The sequence below is a fragment of the Canis lupus genome, chromosome 2 (assembly GCF_011100685.1).
Source record: "Canis lupus familiaris isolate Mischka breed German Shepherd chromosome 2, alternate assembly UU_Cfam_GSD_1.0, whole genome shotgun sequence".
NCBI lineage: Eukaryota > Metazoa > Chordata > Mammalia > Carnivora > Canidae > Canis > Canis lupus.
Window position 1 is genome coordinate 61972350 of NC_049223.1, and position 21211 is coordinate 61993560.

Genomic DNA, 21211 nt, shown 5'->3' on the forward strand with positions numbered 1-21211 from the left:
CACCCAAGTGTCTGGCAAATAAAAACACTTAACACTTAATGAATATTGTCATTATTTTTATAATAAAACAACTGCATCAAAATTTATAGATAATACATTATAAAAAATCATCACATGCATTGAAATAATTCATTGCTGTTTTTTTTCCCCAATTAACTTTAGTAGCCAGCTATGGTAGTGCTAATTAGTTATTTAAAAAACAACAGCTGTTTGAGTGAATTTACTGTCATAAAACATAGGATCCCGGAGCTGGGAGGACTAACAGATTCATCTCATCCAAACTTCTTTTAAGATGAAGGGAATGCTTTTAAAAATCTTTTAAGTAAAGCTGGCTTGTCTACATAGCCACAAATTAAAAGTATGGGTAAATGATTGCAGTTCCTCATTGATTCAAAAATTATAATTTATACATTACCTCTTTTACAAATCAGTGAGTGAGAGGAAGTATGATTTCTTTTTATTTTCTGTATTTCAGATGACTGTTGCATTTACTGTCACTGCTTTCTGTAGAATTTTGAAACATGCCAGTGAGTCTCTTATTTCAGGTTTTTACAGACAATTAAAAATGAAATTTGATTACAGAATTCTTTTATGACATGTGGGGCAAAGTTATCTTGTAGCGAATAAGCAAAGGAGAGCAAACAAATAAGCACCATCAGTGGTGGCTGGTCGATCAGCTTAAATAGTATTAATTAATTTTGAACATACTCTTCTACTACAGCATGGGGAGGATTGAGAAGAATGAGGTTTTTTGGGGTCTGCTCAGTTGATAGTCATATGTTTTCATGCCTCTCTATGGGGTGGGAAAGAGCACAACTAGCCCACATGGTCCCATCTTAAATAGATATGAATCCCAGTCCAGCTTATTTTTTGTATTAGTAAAAGCAAAACTACTTTTGCTAATAGACTAATAGAGTAATTAGACTTTTGTTTAATTGACTGGTGTAAGGCTGATTTTTTTTCTTTCAATATGATCTATTCTGTCCAAGGTTTCATATATTCTAGTCTTGTTTGACCTTCTAATTTGGCCACTTGGCCATTATACTTTTCAGGGAACCTATTCACAGAAAATATGTTGACTATTCCCATGCAGCATCTGTTATGCTAAACGCCAAGTAATGGACAGAGTTAAGATTGCAGCATAATGTATTTGTAATTATAATTTCTTTTTTTTTAGGATACTCTATTTTATTTTATTTTTTAAATTATAATTTCTTTTTAAAAAATATTTTATTTATTGGGGCATCTGGGTGGTTCAATGGTTGAGCATCTGCCTTTGGCTCAGGGCATGATCCCAGGGCCCTGGGATCGAGTTCTGCATCGGGGCCTCCCCCATGGGGAGTCTGCTTCTCCCTCTGCCTGTGTCTCTGCCTTTCTTTGTGTGTCTCATGAATAAATAAATAAAATCTTTGAAAAGAGAGAGAGAGAGCATGAGTGAGAGGAGTAAAGGGAGAAGGAGAGAGACAATCCCAAGCAGACTCCACAACCAACATGGAGCCTGATCCTGGGCTTGATCCTAAGACCTGAGATCGTGCCCTGAGCCAAAACCAAGAGTCGGATCCCTAACCAACTGTGCCACCCAGGCACACCTGTAATTACAATTTCTTAATAAACATCATTTTATAATGTTATGTTAATAAAATATGAATATGTTCTTGTTCTAAAACCTCAAAACTCAAAAATATGGATGTGAATGGGAAAGCAGACAGTGTCTTCCAAATCTATGACTCTTCATAGAGCAATCACTCTTAAAGTATGGGGCATATCCTTCGTGCTTTTTTCTCTGCATTCATGGTAAGGTTGCTAACTCAACTATCTCCTGGGGCCTACAGATAACACAAATGAGTGAGGGAGGCTGGATGTAAAGCAGCAGGGCAGGGTGGAGACTATGGGGAACTGGAGCTACAGGGACAACTGTTAGCAAGTCACCCCTGCTATGAGGTCCAGTGTGGCAAACACTTCTTATTTTCAAGAGATGTAGATTTTGAAATGTAGATTTTGAAGTAAAAGTTCCTAATTTTTATTCTATTTTTTTTTAAAAATTATTTATTCATGAGAGACTCGGAGAGAGAGGAAGAGACATAGGCAGTGAGGAGCCCAATGTGGGACTCGATCCCAGGACCCCTGCATCACGACCTGAGCCAAAGGCAGATGCTCAACCACTGAGCCACCCAAGTGCCCAAGTTCCTAATTTTTAAATACTGGCAGCTAATGAAAATATTTTATAGTTGTCACTGGGGTTAAACCAAACTATCTGCAAGCTTGATGTGGCTGGGTGACTGCTGATTTGTGCTCTTTGATTTACCTTCTTCTTTGCTAGTTGTGTTGTCTATACTATTGAATATACTATTTGCATTATCTTTCTAGGTGAATTGCCTTTTTTTTTTTTTTTTTTTTTTTAAAGAGTAAGCACAGTGTGTGGAGTGCCAGGGGAGGGGCAGAGGGAGAGAATCTTAAGCAGGCTCCATCCCCAACATGGAGCTCAAGCTCAGCTCAATTTCACGACCCTGAGATCATGGCCTGAGCCAAAATCAAGAGTAGGTTGCTTAAAGGACTGAGCCATCCAGGCGTCCCTAATTACTTTTTTATTATTTTTTATTATAAAAGATTTTATTTATTTATGAGAGACACACAGAGAGAGGCAGAGACACAGGCAGAAGGAGAAGCAGGCTCCTGACATGGGACTCGATCCCAGGTCTCCAGGATCAGGCCCTGGGCTGAAGGCCGGGCTAAACCGCTGAGCCACCCGGCCTGCCCTAATTACTTTTTAAAAGACAAGCTGTTTTCCTTTTTCATTCCATAGGATCCCAGTAGACAAATAATATACCTAATTCCAAACCTCAGTTTCCATCTACAAAATGTTCCCAAGATGATCTCAAGACAGAAACTAATGAAAAAGAGAGGAATAAAACATGAGTCCAAACAACAGGGATAAGAAAACAATAAGAATAAACAACAGCAACAAAGTCAACCTAGAGAAAAATATACTTGAGGACTTGGTGGTTAAAATCAGCCCCCAAAGATGTCACTAACAATGGCCAATGTTGGGACATTGACAGAGTTGTATTGCTCCGGTTCTTTCCCCGCCTCCATGTCCCCGTCTGGTCTATCTGATTGGCTGACAGCAGATCCCTCACTTATCACTCAACTGGCCAGTGGCTGGAACCGATGGACAGGATTGGAAAGTACACTCAATGCTTCTGTTCTGATCTCTGAGGTAAATGGAGGATTGAAAAATTGGACTGCAACAAAAATTGATTTAATTGTCCTTCTGAGATTACTTCACTTTGATATACACAGGGCCAAGGAAAACAGAATCTGTAATTAGCTTTGAATTTCATCCAGTACATCCAGGAATGACCTTAACTCTAATTACTTAAGCTTGGAAATTGAGCTACAGAGACAAGATTTTTTTAAAAATAAACTTAACAAGTATGCTCTGAGCCCACCTTGATGCCCAACCTGCTTGAACGGTTTGCATCAGGGTGGAAGTGAGGAATTGAGGAAGGGTGGAGGGAAAATATTCAGCCCAGAAATACTTCAACAACCCCTAACTTGTCTTCCCTACTCCACTCTTGCTCCTGATTGACCAAAGGGATCCTATTTGCTGAAAATCCATCATGTCACTCCCCTGGGTAAAATCCTTCAATGGTTATCTTGCCCTCAGATTAAAGGTTTCACTGAAACCTACCCTCTCAACCTAACCTGGAAGACACTGCATTTTGGGCTCTTGTTTGCCTCTCCATTCTCCACCCTGAGCCTTCCCAAATGTCGGTCCTTCCCTCTGTTTGCCGATAACTTATTCTTATCCCACACATTTTGGTTTAAAGAATGTTTTCCCTGGGAAGTGATTCCTGACCCCCTAGCACAGCACTGTCCAATAAATATAATGTGAGCCACAGTGTATCATTTTAAATTTCCCAGTAGACATTTAAAAAGAAAAGGAGAAATTAAGTTAATTAAAGAAATATGTTTCATTGAACTCAACATGTCCAAAATATTTTCATTTCAACATGAACACAATATAAAAATTATTGAGATACTTTCTGATTATTATATATATATATATATATATATATATATGTTTTGGTAATAAATCTTTGAAATTTGGTGCAGATTTTGTGCTTATAGCACATGTCAGTAAGCCTAGCCACATGCCCCTGGGGACTTCTTTTTTTTTAAATAAAGATTTATTTATTCATGAGAGACACACAGAGAGAGGCAGAAACACAGCCAGAGGGAGACACAGGCTCTCCAACAGGGAGCCTGATATGGAACTCCGATCCCAGGACCCCGGGATCATGATCTGAGCTGAACGCAGACACTCAGCCACTGACCCACCCAGGGGCCCCCAGTTTTCTGGTTCTGACAGCATACTATGGTTATTTATAAAATATAATCATTGGGGGAAACTGGGTGAAGGGTACATGGGAACACTCTCCTATTTTTGTGACCTCATGTGGAATTTTAAATTATTTCAAAATAAAAAGTTACTTTTAAAAAATATCTTCTCATCTTAAATAGTTGCAGGTAACCACAAAATTCCAAAGTGCTTTTGCTTAGTATTATTAAAATACTGTGTCCTAAGGGCAAAACTATCATACGAGGCAAAACATGGTAGCGAGGGAGGATGGAAATCAGTGGTTCCCAGACTTTGTGGATTCATGGCACACTTTTGAATATCAGAATTTTGGCAGACCTCTCAGAGTGTTTAGGAGACTAGAAACAACATTTAAACAAATTAGGAATAATTACAATGCAATCGTTACCACAGCGGAACAATGTCTCCCAGTGTTTACAAAGCAGTTAGTGGTCACCCTTTCGCACCAGTCCGCTACTTGAGTAGAGTAGATTGTTTACTGCCTTGACTGCACTCTCTTAAATAATCAAAAGCCCTTGCCCATTTGACCTCACACTTTAATCCTGTTCACAGCAGGTTGGATCATGTTTTATGTCTTCCTGTCTGTTCAACTAAACTGTCCATCAGGCAGATACAGCTGCAACGGGATGTATTTTCAATTGTGCACCCATTCAAAGAAAATGTCACATTGAGCAAAATTTGGCCATGCCCCTGTGCCAGGCTGATGGTTCAATAGTATGTGACAACTCTGTGGTTGAGAGCCACAGATCCAGATATTCTAGATGGAAATTCTGCTTATGTTCTTAGCCAATGCAAATTATTTTTAAAGAGCAATTAAAACCCTGTGCTTTTTTGTTCGTTTGTTTGGGGTTTTGTTTTGTTTTGCCACTTCAGACTCTGCTGAACTTTTTCCTCTTCCTTTAATTCAGTCTACACCATGTATGCTAACATGGGATTTACAAACTTGTGTATGATTTCTGATTCTTTTTAAATGTGTGTCTCTTCATTCCAGTGAGAATCTGTAAGCTCCATGAAGATAGGAGAACCATTTGCCACCTCTTCTGTTACCTCTCCCGTGGTTCTGGAGTGAGTTCTATTTCATTTTACCTGTAGATTCTAAAAATAACCATTAGGTTGATTTATCGAGATTAGATGATTTAAACAAAGACAAGGACACTTTAATCATGCCTATGTTGAAGCTGTGATTGAAAAATTTTGCCAACTGCTGTGCAAAAGATACTGTCAAATGAATAAAAAGACAAGCCACAGACTGTGAAAAAATATTTGCAAAAGACACATCTGATAAAGGACTGTTATCCAAAATGCACAGAGAACTCTTAAAACTCAACAAGAAGAAAACAAAGAACTCAACTAAAAAATGGGCAGAAGACCCTGAAAGACACCTCACCAAAGAAGATAGACAGATGGCAAATGAGTAAATGAAAAGATGCTTCACATTGTATGTCATCAGGGAAATGCAAATTAAAACAATAATGAGATACCACTACGCACCTATCAAAATGGTCAAAATCCAGAACATCCTCAACACCAAGTGCTATTGGGCATGTGGAGAACAGGAACCCTCATTCATTGCTGCTGAGAATGCAAAATGGTGCAGTCACTTTGGAAGACAGTTTGGTGTTCTTTTTCAAAATTTAAGATACTCTTAACATACAGTCTAGCAATGATGCTTCTTGGTATGTACCCAAAGGAGTTAAAAACTTAAGTTCACATGAAAACCTACACACGGGTGTTTATAACAGCATTATTCATAATTGCCAAAACTTGGAAGCAACCAAGATGTCTTTCAGTAGGAGAATGGATGAACTGTGTATGGTACATCCAGATAATGGAGTATTTTTCAGTGCTAAAAAGCAATAAGCTATCAAATCATGAAGAGATACGGAGGAAAGTTAAATGCATGTTAAGTGAAAGAAGCTAATCCGAAAAGGACATCTACTGTATGATTCCAACTATGTGACATCCTAGAAAAGATATGGAGATAGTATAAACTGTGGAAAAAGGAGAAAGATCAGTGGTTGCCAGGGGCTAGGAAGTAGGGAGGGATGAATAATCTGAATATAGAGGATTCTTTAGGGCAGTGAAATTACTTATATGATGCTATGATAGTGGCTACATGTCATTATACATTTGTCCAAACCTTGAATGCACAACAAGAAGAGTGGCCTGGTGGATATGTCGTGAATTGGGGAGGCTCTGCCTATGTGGGGGTGGAAGGCATATGGGAAGTATCTGTACCTTATTCCAAATTTTGCTGTGAATCTAAAACTGCTCCAAAAAGTCTTAGCATGAAAAAAACCAAAAACAAACCAAACCTAAACAGCCCACCCTATATTCTTCAAAAAACCCATTCTATATTTACAGTGCTCACTTATTCATTTCAATAGCTATCTATGGTTCATGTATTATGTGCCCACCATTGGGTAGGTTCTGAGGACACGGAAGAAGCCAGACAGTGGCATCCTTGACTGCATGGAGCTTACATGGTATCCCCTCCTTAATGGTACCTTAGCACTCAACACATCTCAGTCTTGAAAATGTAAGCTGGTCATTCACAAATGGCTTTGGCACATAGAGGCTCCCAAAGGGCAACCCTCCCATGTAGACCTTGAGGTAGTAATACCTCGAGTAATAATGCCTGGGACAATAGACTATACCAAATTAAGAATCTTTAGGACATACTCTCTCGCCGGCTTATCCATCCTTCTCATTTTCCTCATTTTGGATATAGCTTCGGTTTTTCCCCCTAATACATGAGTATAAGACATCCGTTCCTTTCTATGAATATATAATAAAATAGTATTTAGTTGCACATGCTGTTTATTAACCTGCTTTTGAAAGCCTGATGTATTGTGGACCTGTTTCCAAGTCAACAGATACATGGGTTTACACACACATTGGAGTCAGAAAGCAGAGTGTTCAGGCCCAAAATTCATGCTGCCTAGGTTCACATCACAACTCCAGAATCACTAGATTCTGTTGATCTTGAGGAATTTGCTTACCTTCTTTGCGCTATTTATTAATTTTCCAAGTTAAGAATAATAATGACCCCCTTCATTGCATTGCCACAAGAACTAAATGAGAATGACCATAAAGCACAGTATAAGAACTCAATCATGTTAGCTACCTTTCAGTGCCAATTGTTCTCAAAGTAGTTTAAGTCAGTGCAACCCCATTAAAAAAGTATTTTGTAAAGTCCTAAGTAAAGAAACACAAACACACACACACACACACACGTGTGCACACATGCAGGCACAGAGTGAAGCTTCTCTAGATGAGGCTAGGGTGGGGATCCTGATTCTTTGATGTCTTACCTAGAAGACTTGATGAAAATACAGAGGTCCAGGCCCTATTCTAGCTTAGTAAGCCTGGAGCCTCCGTGTATTTCCTTAGCTCCCCAAGCGATTCTGGAGCACACAGAAAATTGACAAGCACAGCTCTGCAGTTCCTTGCAGCACTTCCAAAGCCATTGATCCACATCATACTTTTTAATGGGCACATAAACTTCATAGAGCGAATACACACTGATGCATGTAAGCACTCTGCTATTGATGCATATTTAGGTTGTTTGTTTTTTTCTTTTCCCCCAATTTCAACAGTTGCTGCAGGACATGTTCTTATGCATAAATATTCTTCTGTGGGTGTGTGAATGTCTGCAGGATAGACTTTTTAGAAATGAAATTGCTGGGGCCAAAGTATGCATGCTTTAAATTCTGATAAATATCGCCAAATTGCCCTCTGAAAGGTTATATCAATTTACTCTCCAACCAACGGTGTTGAAGAAGGGTACCTCTCTCCCCACTCTGTCATTTTTCTCTCGACTCAGGTTTTAACGCTGTTTATTTTAGGGCATTGATGAAATCCACCTCCGTGATAGATGGGTCCGTAAGCACCTAACTTATTACCTTTCAGAAACGAATTGAGCAACCCCATTGATACTTCAGGAATCATTTTCTTATCAGTGACCTCCTCTGCCACACAGCCAAGGCTGCCACTAATAGGTATGCTTATCTTTGTATCTCTGGCTTATTTAAAAAATATAAGAAATTTTGTTGCTTCTCTTGATTTCAGGCTGAGTTTTCTATTCTTTATGAAAGAGGTTATTATTTATAGTCAAGAAATTCTGAAGTCAAAAAATATAACTCTTCCATTGTTGAGTTCCTGGATGCCTTTCTCCGATCAGAGCCGTATCTCTGAGTAACACATCACGGGAGTGACAGCTCTCTGGTGATTTAGGAGCCTGCCAGATTATTAGAGCATTACCAATGTAAGGATGTATTAGTGTAACACATCATCAGCATGTTATCGCTCTGTGATGAATTGCTCCAAATCAGAACAATGGCCTACAGAAACTATGAATTCTTTTAGAGTTAGAAATGAAATCCTGTTTTTTTTTTTGAATAAGGAATAAATAAACATGAATGTTCTTTCACAGTGGAGAGAGGTTTAAATCATATATTTTTTGATCTTTTGTTTATCCTTTCGCTCTTGTCTAGTTTGAGCTAGAGATGGGGTCTTCAATCTGGATAGAATAGAGGTTTTCTAGGTAGAAAATTAATTACTCATGCCAAGGGAGGATTAGCATTCAGAGAAAAAAAGGGTCTTCTTCACTTGGATCCTGGTGCTACGTTTCCCTCGACGTCAGGGGGCATTTGTAAATGGGGGACTTTTTCATTTGTGTGTTTGTTTTGAAATGGGAACTCCTGGAGAGCAGAGACCAGCTTTTTAATAACGGTCTGTCACTGCAGTGCCTGAACCATGTGTGTTGAATTCTTGGTGATAGAGAAGACCATGTGTTTCTCCAAAGCCAGAAGTCCCCACCCTTGGAGTCATTCCTTCTCATAATGATAGTGCTTTTGGAATGGGCTCCTTAAAAGTGGAATTATGCCACCCTGAGTAGTGAGAGGTGCTGCATTAACTCCCCACCAGTGTTACGAGCGGCAAGGAACAGAATGTGGGGACCCCCATCTTAGGTTTTCCCTAACGACTGCTTAAAACTTTGGGCCATGGAATTAGGCTGACTTAGCTTTCAATTCTTGCTGTCACCTCCTAGTTCAGGCAGGTTGTGTGACTTCTCTGAGTCAGTTTCTTCATCTGTAGAAAGGGGACGCACCTAGTAACGGCTGAATGGGATTGTTCTGATGGTTAGGTGAGCTGCCTCACAGAAAAGCTTTAGTACGGTGCCTGGCACACAGTAAGTGCCTTATAAATGTTACTAATGGTGGTAGTTGTTTTAAAAAGTAAATGTTAAGATTGGCTGCCCAGAAGAGAAAAAGCCTTGATGTTTTGCTAGCTCTGGGAGACCTTGGGGCACACTTGTATTTCTAGGCCTAGAGCATTTACATTCCATGTTTCTTTTCAGAGTGTTCTATTGTCTCTGAATTAAGATACATGGTTGTGCTCACTTTTAAAGACATACTTCCAAATAGGATTCTAAGAAACTATGGGTATCTGCAGAGAATTCTCTTATAACCAAGATCCAGACCTGATGAGACCATTTGGAACTGGCCATTGGATTAGCAATGGCAGGTGACAGTTAAAAACTTTTGTATTTATAGGAAATAACCCCCAGGAGCTTCTGCTGTGTCAGCGTGAACCAGGCACTGTGCAAAGTACATTGTATTTGATCCCCTCAACGATGGTGATGGTATGAGGTAGGTTTGAACGTCCCTACTTAGCACATGAGGAAAGCCATGGCTCAAAGAACTCAGGGTACCTGTGCAGGGACACACTGCAAGATACAAGTGGAACCAGTTGTCCATTCAAATTTTTCTGATTCTAGAATCTAAGATCTTAACCACTACACATTTCTGGAAACACATGCAGGATGGTTCTACATGTTTTTGAGTTGTGTGGCATTCCTTGAAATAGATACAAGTGGAAAAACACACCAGAGAATTAACATCAGCATCTCAGTGGACAACAAAAAATCGAGGAATCCTGGTTACCCCATGGCCTGACAATAAGCACAGGCTGAGTTCACCTAATCCAGCAGAGGCTTGCAGGGGATGCATTCCGGAGCCGGACTTGACTTCAACTCACCCTCTGCAGTTGCTTCTCATTGTCCTCAGCCCATGCAAGGATGGCATGCTTGCTGTAGATAAGTGAAGATGGGATGTAAAAACCCTCTTCCCATTTCTGCCCCCTCCCTCCTCATTCCCCCTTCAAAGCAAATTGCAAAGAACAGTTCTGTTCTGATCAGGCATTAAAATGCCATCATAGCACAGAGTTTTGATCAACTTAATCCTGCAGCTTGCTGCCGAAGGCTGTATCAGCATGTCAAACTTTGGGTTATGGGAGAACAATGATCTTCTGTGGCTACTGATTTTTTTTTTTAAAGCACATTCGAATGGAATAAACACATCAGTGCCAGAGACAATATTATAAATTATATCAGTGAACTTTTAATTTCAGTGGGTAGATGGAAAGTAAGTTTGTTGAAATGAGTTTTCCTTGGTCTGTGGGAGTCCTGTTTTCTTTGGAATGGCTTTGGGAGGCTAAGAAGGCCACTATTCCCCTTGATTTTTTTATTTTATTTTATTTTTTTGCAGTTGTTTTGGAGAACAATTTTCTCTGACATGTAGCTGGTTGTTTTATGGCTTTAAGAAATATATTGGTTTATTCATCTGTTGCAACTATAATAATATTGCCATTGGAGTCCAACTCAGTAATAAATCAGGCCATTCTTTCCCACTCTATACAAATAATTAAAATAAAAATCGACTGTGCCAGTGAATTTGTTCTACAAGCTGAATAGAATTGTGTGCTATAAGTCTAGATATTTTGGTTGACACAGGACTGTATATCTTAAAAATAAGAAACCAAAAGGTGGGAAAATAAGATCTTATTTCATTACACGCAATTTATAACATTTATCTTGAAGATAAAGTTGCCTTACTCTGCTGCCTATTAACTAGGAGCCAGAATTCGAATACTGTGGAGTATTCATGGCATTATATCCCTCCCAACCCCCTCTCATTCTCTTCCTTATTTTTCCTTTCCTCTTTTCCTTGCATCATTAAAAAGCAAGTTGAGGTTCATTATTGTAGCTCTGGAAACAAGGGCCTGTTATTTATGCATACACACTTGCATGTCATATATTTCTATTCACGTGCTACCTTTCTCCTGAAAAGAATTAAGGCAGCTTGCAAAAATACATAATTCAAAATAAAATAAAAGTGAGTCAGAAAAATTGGTGGGAAGGGGGTAGGGGAAGGGGGAGATCAGTTCCAAAGAATAAACAAGGGCATGAGATTGACCCACAAGTGAATGCTATGAGGGCTGGCAAGGGCCACGCATTTGGCTTGGAGGTTCCTTGTAGGATTAATGCCATACTTCCCAGTAGCCATTAGATTAGCGACACATTAATGACTCAGGAGAAGCCAAACTGTACTTGGTAATGACACCAGAGAGAATTTCTCCTCTGGATCCTCAGCAAGAGGATCCAATCACTGAGGGACAAAGGTCTTTGATAACTTCCTTAAGAAATGCAATCAATTAGTTGGGGTTTTCCTTATACTTGTACCCTTCTGAAGGCCAATGGCACAGCATCAAGCAGCAAAAGCATTTCTAAGGAAGCCAAACATGTATCCTAGATAGGCAGTTCTCTCTTGCCCTCGTCTAAGCCGAGCACACCCATGCACACCCATGCCGTAGTTCTTAAATTTCACCATGCATAAGATTCACCCAACAGTTTGTTGAAAGTCAAAGTTGTCAGGCCTTCCTGCTTCCATTATATATGAGGATAAGCCAGGTTATGTTGCAGAAACAAACAGCTCCAATATCTTGGGGGCTTAAAACAACAAGGATGTATTTCTTGCTCATCCTGCATAACTGTTGTGGGCCAGCTAGTGGGGGCCTCGGGATAGGGGTGTCTCTGCTCTATGGCTTGTGCACCAGGGATCCAGGCTAAGGGAGACTCCATCTTTGTGCTTCCATGATTGCCAAGGCAGATAATATATTGGGACAAACTGCATATTTGCTTCTAAAGCAAATGGAGACAGGCATGTTACTTCCAGAGCCCATTTCATTGTCAAAGCAAGTCACCTGGTCATGTTAAATTTCTAAAGGTGACAGGAAAATGCATCCCTGCCTGTGGCCTGGAAGGAGAGAATCTGTATTTTGTATGGGAACCCCAGCTACTTCCAATGCAGATAGCCTCTGGACTATATTCTGAGAAGCCCTGGTTTAGAGAAAGGGCCAGATTCTGTATCCCTCAGGCAATCTTCCATAAATATTTCCCTGAACTGGGACTTAGATACATGCTGAGTGATGGTACATTTGAGGTAACAACCTGACAAAGACTTGCTTTGTAGTTGTTCTGTGGAAACAGCAAGTACTATGCCATAAAATGTATGATAGTCACATGTTCTCATGGGCAGAGCTCAGTAGTTAATATGGATATGCCTGATATTAAGATGGTGCCTGGGGACACCTGGGTGGCTCAGTGCTTGAGCATCTGCCTTTGGCTCAGGTTGTGACCCTGGCGTCCCAGGATCGAGTCCTGAATTGGGCTCCCTACATGGAGCCTGCTTCTCCCTCTGCCTATGTGCCTATGTCTCTGCTTCTCTCTCTGTGTCTCTCACGAATAAATAAATAAAATCTTAAAAAAAAAAGATGGCACCTGTTCCAAGGGAAAGTGAATGTCTTACCTATTGGATACCTATAGGATATCTATAGTTGGTCCAAGATTTTTCTCAATAAATCGTTTGGTTCTTATAACACTTGCCATGAGGTCCCAGAGTTCTACACCAGAAATCCTATGACCTGAAATTCTTAGCTAGATGTGAGAGACAGAATCTCTATGAGTCTTTGGGGAAAAAATAACATGCTTAACACATCTAGGCTGGTTCTGGGGCTTAAACATTTTTACTAAACTCCACAGGTAGTTCTGAAGCATCCTCCTGGATAAGCACAGACACTAAATTGAAAAAAAAAAAAGAAGCAGCAGCAGCAGCAGCAGCCGCCGCAGCAATTGGAAATAACTCCATCTCTAAAACATCTCAATGAAGTCTCCCTCGAATGATTAATTATTACTTTGCTGTCTCCTAAATTTTAAAAAATTAGTGATGAATGAACATAGTTAAAGATAATATAGATTGTACCGAAAAGGCTTAACAAAAAAATTGTCATCCTTGCTTCTAGAGGCACTCATATGTGACTGTTTCAACCATTTCTTCTGGTATTTGCCACCATATCTGTAAAGTACTCATACTATTATTTATTTGCCATGCATAGAGGTGACCTAGATCAGTGCTAGCCAATAGAAATAAAATGAAGCCTATGTATGTAATTTAACTTTTCTAGTAGCCATATTTTTAAAAAGTAAAAAGAAACAGGTGAAATTGATATATTTGACATATTTTAATAGTATCTTTTGTTTAACCCAATGTATCCCAAATAATATCATTTCAACATGTAATCAATTTCCAAATTATTAATGAGACATTTTTACGTTCTCTGTACTCAGTCTTTGAAATCTCTTGTGTGTCTTACACCTAGAGCATTTCTCAATCCTCCTGGCCACATTTCAAGTACTTCACAGCTGCATGTGGCTGGTGGCCACTCTGAAAGCACTGATTCAGAGGCTTCCTATTATGGCGGATGGAGGTTTATCTTTTATGCAGGTTAAGAACAGGATAACCTGGGGCACCTGGTGGCTCAGTTGGTTGAGCAGTCAGCTCTTTATTTTGGCTCAGATCATGGTCTTAGACTTGTAAGATTGAGCCCTGTGTCGGGGACTTTGATGGAGATTCTCTCTCTCCCTCTACCTCTGCCCTTCCCCCTGTTATCTCTCTCTCTTAAATAAATAAATCTTAAAAAAAAAAGAGAGAGAGAGAGAATACGATTACCTGTTATTCTGAATAGTTTTCACAACGCAGTGCTAAAATGTATAATAGTAAATGACAGGGAAATCACTGTGGTGAAATCAGACACTCTTCATGGTAGATTACAGGACTGGGACCCTTAGGCTTGGGATTTGTCAAGAAGGAAATGGGTATATATTTGGCTTTCTGAGACTGATTATTCTTTTGTTTTGGGAAATAAGGCCTAACATTTAGAAGAAAAATATGAGGTCGATGGCATGCTGCTATCCTTTTTTTAAATTTTTTTTAAATTTTTTTTTATTTATTTATGATAGTCACAGAGAGAGAGAGAGAGGCAGAGACACAGGCAGAGGGAGAAGCAGGCTCCATGCACTGGGAGCCTGATGTAGGATTCGATCCCGGGTCTCCAGGATCACGCCCTGGGCCAAAGGCAGGCGCCAAACCGCTGCGCCACCCAGGGATCCCGCTGCTATCCTTTTTGATAAGACTCTAGTCACAGAAATGACAAAGAGCAACAAATTGCAAGTATCAAGTTCTGAAGACTTTGCCTCTTCCTCAGATTCTGTGTTACATGAGGATTTTTTAATCAAACTGTTAATGTGAGGGGACATTACCCCAACCAGTCAGAAAGCTACTTACATCTTAGAAATCTAAGAGAATTAATCCTTGTACTGGGGACTTGTCAGTTCAGCCTCCCAACATTCATTTTTCCCTTCTAGTAAAAGTACTCCCAAATTCCCCCTGTGCTTTGGGAAATATTCATTCTATGCTGAATCTCAATGGTAGGATGCTTGACTCGGCCTTGCCACTCAGAGAATTTTGGTCCTCCGGCCACAATGATTGGGTTGGGGGTGGGGAAGTGGGCACACATAAACCAAGCTAATTGGGCTCAACCAGAGACATCTTGGGGTTTTTGCTTATGGAAGTGAGAGGAGGCACTCATTTCCCTGGTCTTGAACCTGGAAGAAGGATGTGGCTCTAGAGCAGCTAGTGCCACCCTGTGAAGCTTGGGAGTGCCCACATGGTGGTTGGAGATGTGCAGACATGAAAGGAACTGAATCTTAATCACTGTGTTTCTGCTCCAGAACTCAGCTGTGCTTGAAACCAGAGATCCACTCCCGACAAGAGTAGACCTCCTGAGTTTCTCTTTTTTGGCACAACCGGTTTGTGTTGATAAGATTACAGCATTCCCTCCCATTTTGATGCATTCATCTTTCTCTATAACAATATTTTCCAGTGTGCATTTCTCAGGTTCATAGTCCCATAAGATTGCTTTGAAGAAAAAAGTGTTTCTGTGGTCAAATGAATTTGCTAAATTCTGTGGACTATCTTCTTCCACTTGGTGATTCTCAATGCATTTTAGCACATTAAAATCTCTCACGATTTCTGAAGTTAAGCAATTTGACTAGCTTTGCTTTTCTAACACTTACTTGTCCATGGTTTTTTGGTTAACACCTGTTAGTCTAGTAGGAACATACTTTGCCAGCTTCTGCTCTAGGAAGGAAGCAACGCTCTCATGTTTCAGGTGATCAGACTGGGGCCACCTCCAATCATGGTACCTCTGGAGATGTTTATGAACTACCATATTGTAAAGGACCATCCATGGGGAGCCATCTGTGAAATAGACATTATGTATCTGGCAGGAAAAATGTAAGTATTTTAGACACACATTTAGATTGCTAGGCAACCAAATTAAGATAAACCTGATATTTAAACCAGGCAGATTGGTTTAACTATCTATTCATGCATTCCATTATTTATTCATGAGCTCAACAAATGTTTATTGAGTCGCTACTTTGTGATTAACTCCTAACCTTATGGAGATAAAAATACAGAGATCATCATATGTGAATCCAACTTGCAATACTGTGATGATTGCTCTTCTGGCTTTTTCCTAACCCTACCGACCATTTATGCTGATCTGGCTTGGGCTGACATTCATGCACCCTCAGAGCTAATCATGAAAGGTAGATAGCATGATCATAGGATCTTACACTGACACAGCATTTGTTTTTTTTTTTTTTTTTTTTTTTGATTTTTTTTTTTTTTTATTGGTGTTCAATTTACTAACATACAGAATAACACCCAGTGCCCGTCACCCATTCACTCCCACCCCCCGCCCTCCTCCCCTTCTACCACCCCTAGTTCGTTTCCCAGAGTTAGCAGTCTTTACGTTCTGTCTCCCTTTCTGATATTTCCCACACATTTCTTCTCCCTTCCCTTATTTTCCCTTTCACTATTATTTATATTCCCCAAATGAATGAGAACATATAATGTTTGTCCTTCTCCGACTGACTTACTTCACTCAGCATAATACCCTCCAGTTCCATCCACGTTGAAGCAAATGGTGGGTATTTGTCATTTCTAATAGCTGAGTAATATTCCATTGTATACATAAACCACATCTTCTTTATCCATTCATCTTTCGTTGGACACCGAGGCTCCTTCCACAGTTTGGCTATAGTGGCCATTGCTGCTAGAAACATCGGGGTGCAGGTGTCCCGGCGTTTCATTGCATTTGTATCTTTGGGGTAAATCCCCAACAGTGCAATTGCTGGGTCGTAGGGCATGTATATTTTTAACTGTTTGAGGAACCTCCACACAGTTTTCCAGAGTGGCTGCACCAGTTCACATTCCCACCAACAGTGTAAGAGGGTTCCCTTTTCTCCGCATCCTCTCCAACATTTGTTGTTTCCTGCCTTGTTAATTTTCCCCATTCTCACTGGTGTGAGGTGGTATCTCATTGTAGTTTTGATTTGTATTTCCCTGATGGCAAGTGATGCAGAGCATTTTCTCATATGCATGTTGGCCATGTCTATGCCTTCCTCTGTGAGATTTCTGTTCATGTCTTTTGCCCATTTCATGATTGGATTGTTTGTTTCTTTGGTGTTGAGTTTAATAAGTTCTTTATAGATCTTGGAAACTAGCCCTTTATCTGATATGTCATTTGCAAATATCTTCTCCCATTCTGTAGGTTGTCTTTGAGTTTTGTTGACTGTATCCTTTGCTGTGACACAGCATTTGAAGGCTTGACTCCTTTCAAAGATACCATCTTACTTAACTCTAGCAAAAACTGTAGGAGAGAAATAGAAGAGCGATTTTTACCCAGGGAGTACCAGGGGTCTAGAGAAGTTAAATGTCCTGCCCAAGACTATACAATTTTGAACATTCAAAATCAGACTTGGGGCATGGTCTCCTTTTTTTCCTTTTGCCTAAATAGCCAGTGCTATTTATCACTTGCTCAAATTACTCCAATACCCAGGATGTGAAAGGTAGGCTAGAGACTTGTGTTGTCAATCCACAGTAGTCACTAGCCACACATGGCTATTCAACACCGAAATGTGATTACAGCAGCTAAGGAAATGAAATCACAATTTATTTAATTTTAATTAATTTAAGAAAAATTTTAATACTCATTTTAAGTATTGGAACTCTCTTAAGCATGTTTGAAATAACATGGGTATATGAAACTGCTTTTTCCAACTTTAAAATTTATGATACTAAATATAGATCATGTATGTTTTGATGAAATCTTACTGTCTGAATTGAGATGAGCTCTAAGAGTAAAATACTCATCTGATTTAGAAGATGTGGCATGACAAAAGAATATAAGGTATCTCTGTAATATTTTCATATTAGGTATGTGCCGAACCCATAATATGGATATAGCGGCTTAAGTAAAACTATATTATTAAAATTAATTTCACCTATCTTCTCTTTTCTGGATGGAGCTACATAGAAAATGCAAAATCACAGGGCACCTGGGTGGCTCAGTCAGTTAAGCATCTGGCTCTTGATTTTGGCTCAAGTCATGATCTTATGGGTCATGGGATGGAGCCCGGAGTTGGGCTCCACGCTTCAGCAGGGAGTCTGCTTGACGTTCTCTCTCTTCTTCTCCCTCTGCCCCTCACCTTTCCCCCTCTCTCAAATAAATAAATAAATCTTAAAAAAAACCCCACCAAAGTCACAATATATGGTTTGCACTATATTTCTATTGGAGAGCACTGATATAGACTGTGTTGGTGTGGACTGAATGTCTAGCTGCAAAATTTGAAACCTAAGCAAAATGGATGATGGGAAAGCATAGAACCAGACAGAATTCAGAGTATGGCCTCAGGAGTTGCTCGGTTTGGCTGTGTATTCTGGCTCTAGTACCTTCTAACTGAGCAATTTACTTGACCCCTTGAAGGCTATCTCTTTACCTGTAGATTAGGGATAATGTTGATGTTCATTTCATTGAATTTCTCGAGGGCTCAACAAGCTAATGCACACATAACACGTAGACTAGTATTAGGCAATGTTTAAGTGCTCATTACTTTGTTAGTAATAACACTAATTATAATAATACTCTTGGTACAAAATGCAAATAGAATCCCCAGCCTTAGGAAATGATGGTATTTTTTTTCCCCCGAACTTCATTTTTTTTTTTTTTTTGAGGTGTCATCCTCTGTTGCAATTCATTGCACTGGACTGCATTAATCATACCCTGTTTTGTTCTTCCTGACAGTAATGAATAGTAACTGATACAAACCAGCCTGCTAGGTCACTGATGAGGTGGCTACAAATGCTCTTTTCCGAGGCAGTTCTTAATTACCTTTTGTGTGTGAAATGCCATATGCTAGAGTTCCTCTGGCTGGAAAGCTGCTCTGGGTTATGATACCACGTTGGTTTTTAAACAATGTCTCTGGTTGATTTGTCTTCTAAATCTCTGGGAGAAGTTTTATTTAGTTGTTGTTCCTTATAATTTTATGTTTTTAATTGGGTGACTTCCTGATTCTTTCTTCCCACATCATTTCTCCATTGATATTTAAGTCCATGAGCCCAGATATGCTTTGAAGGTCTAGTTCCCTGAAGGAATCAGAACCCTGAATGGCAGTGATGTTTATATACCCAGATCGAAGCCTATAGATAGAGCTCTATTATATACAAATGCTGTTTTTAGGACATTGTAAACAACCATCCTACATAATGGCATATATACATAAACATAAAAGTTTTATAACTTTTAAAAGTCTAGGAACTGCTACTGTATTTGAAGATCAGGTATTTCGCCTCCTCAACTACCCAGGGCACATCTGGAAACATGGTTGTAAGTGAAAACGATCTTTCAGCTGCTAAGAACACAGTTGTTGGCAGGCACGGCATTTTATCGAGAAGGAGAGGGTGAGATTTTTCCGAACACACTGATTTATCCATGAATCTAAAACAAGGACTGGCAAGCTTTTTTTTTTTTTCTTCTTTTTTTCCAAAGAGCAGATCATAAATATTTTAGGCTTTACAGGCTATGTGGTCTCAAATCACAACTACTTAATTTGGCCTGTTGTAGACTGAAAGCAGCCATAGACCATGCAGAAAGGAATGAGCATGGACTGTCTTCCAGCAAAACTTTATTTACAAAACAAGTGCTTAGGATTTGGCCCATGGGCTGTAGTCGCCCCTGGCCCCACACACCCTCCAGTCTAAAATATAGCAGCAGATTACAAGTAGCAGGACAGAAGGAGGATAGCAGGAAGAAATAGCTTTTGAACAGAAACAAGGATAAAACGATATCTTCAAGGCAGACAGAACCTTATAGAAAGTACATCCATCCAGGGCCCTTCCATGTGGGTGAAAGGAGTCTGTGAGCATAATAACATGATTGATGATGTGATTTCAGATGTGATAACCAAGGTTCACAGTGAAGACCCAACATCCTCCAGGAATGATTACACCATGTTCTGTATATTTTGATTACAAAGACAGAGAATTAGAGAACATATTTGAGAGAGCTACCTCAAATAGATGAAAATAAAAAAGGAATTTTGGTACTTGAAGTGGCAAGTATCAGTGATCTGAAAAACTCTTATATTATTCTCCATTTTCCGAAATCTGTGGCTCTTGAGGTGCTACCATAGTTCCCCCCTCCACCTCCAGTTTTATTGAGAAATCATTGACATACAGCATTGTATAGGCTGAAGGCATGCAGCATGATAGCTTGATGTACACACACTGGGCAATGATGAACACAGTAGGTTCAGCTCACATCCATCTTCTCACATAGATACAATGGAAAGAAAAGGAAAAAAAAAAGGAAAATGATTTTTTCTTTGTAATGAGATCTCTTAGGATCAGCGCCCTTAACAACTTTCCTGTGTATCATACATCGGTGTTAGCTACGGTCATCATGCTGTACCTTATATCATTAGTACTTATTTATTGTATATCTGGAAATTTGTACTTGTGACCACCTTCCTCCACTCTCTCTTCTTCCCACCTTCTGCCTCTGGTTACTATGAGTCTGACCTCTTTTCCTGAGTTTTTTATTTGCTTGTTTTATTTTAGATTTCACATAGAAGTGAGATCATACAGTATTTATCTTCTCTGACTTATTTCACTTAGCATAATGCCTGTAAGTTTCATTCATGTGGTCACAATTGGTAGGATATCTTCATTCATCATGGCTGAATAATATTCCATCATATATACGGAAGATACATATATATATAATATATACATATATTATATATATCACAACTTTTTATTAATTCATTCATCGATGGGCTCTTAGGTTATTTCCATGTCTTGGCTCTGCTATGAACATGGATGGAAGTGCAGATATCTTTTTGAGTTATTGTTTTCATTTTCCTTGGATACAGTCCCAAAGGTAGAATTGCTGGATCATATGGTAGTTCCAAACCTGATAGTGGGCTAATATCCAAAATCTACAAATAACTCCTACAACTCAATAGCAGTAAAACAAATAACCCAATTTTAAAAAATGGTCAAAGGAACCGAATAGACATTTCTCCAAAGAAGATACACCAAAGGCCACCGGGTATAGGAAAAGATGCTCAACACCACTAGTCATTAGGGAAATGCAAATGAAAGCCACATGCCCATTAGAATGGTTGTCATCAGAAAGCTAAGAGATGACAAATACTTGTGGGGATGTGGAGAAAAGGCAACTCTTCTGCACAGTTGCTGGGATTATAAATTGGTCCAGCCACTATGGAAGATGTATGAA

At 39.5% G+C, this 21211-nt stretch overlaps 1 long non-coding RNA gene across 1 annotated transcript; it reads left to right on the top strand.

The window, feature by feature from the left end:
• The first annotated feature begins 257 nt into the window (after positions 1-257).
• Positions 258-10038, top strand: LOC111094669. Its single transcript, XR_005355036.1, has 4 exons — positions 258-527; positions 5373-5446; positions 8294-8382; positions 9940-10038. It is a non-coding gene; the product is annotated as an uncharacterized LOC111094669 (long non-coding RNA).
• The last annotated feature ends 11173 nt before the right edge of the window (positions 10039-21211 follow it).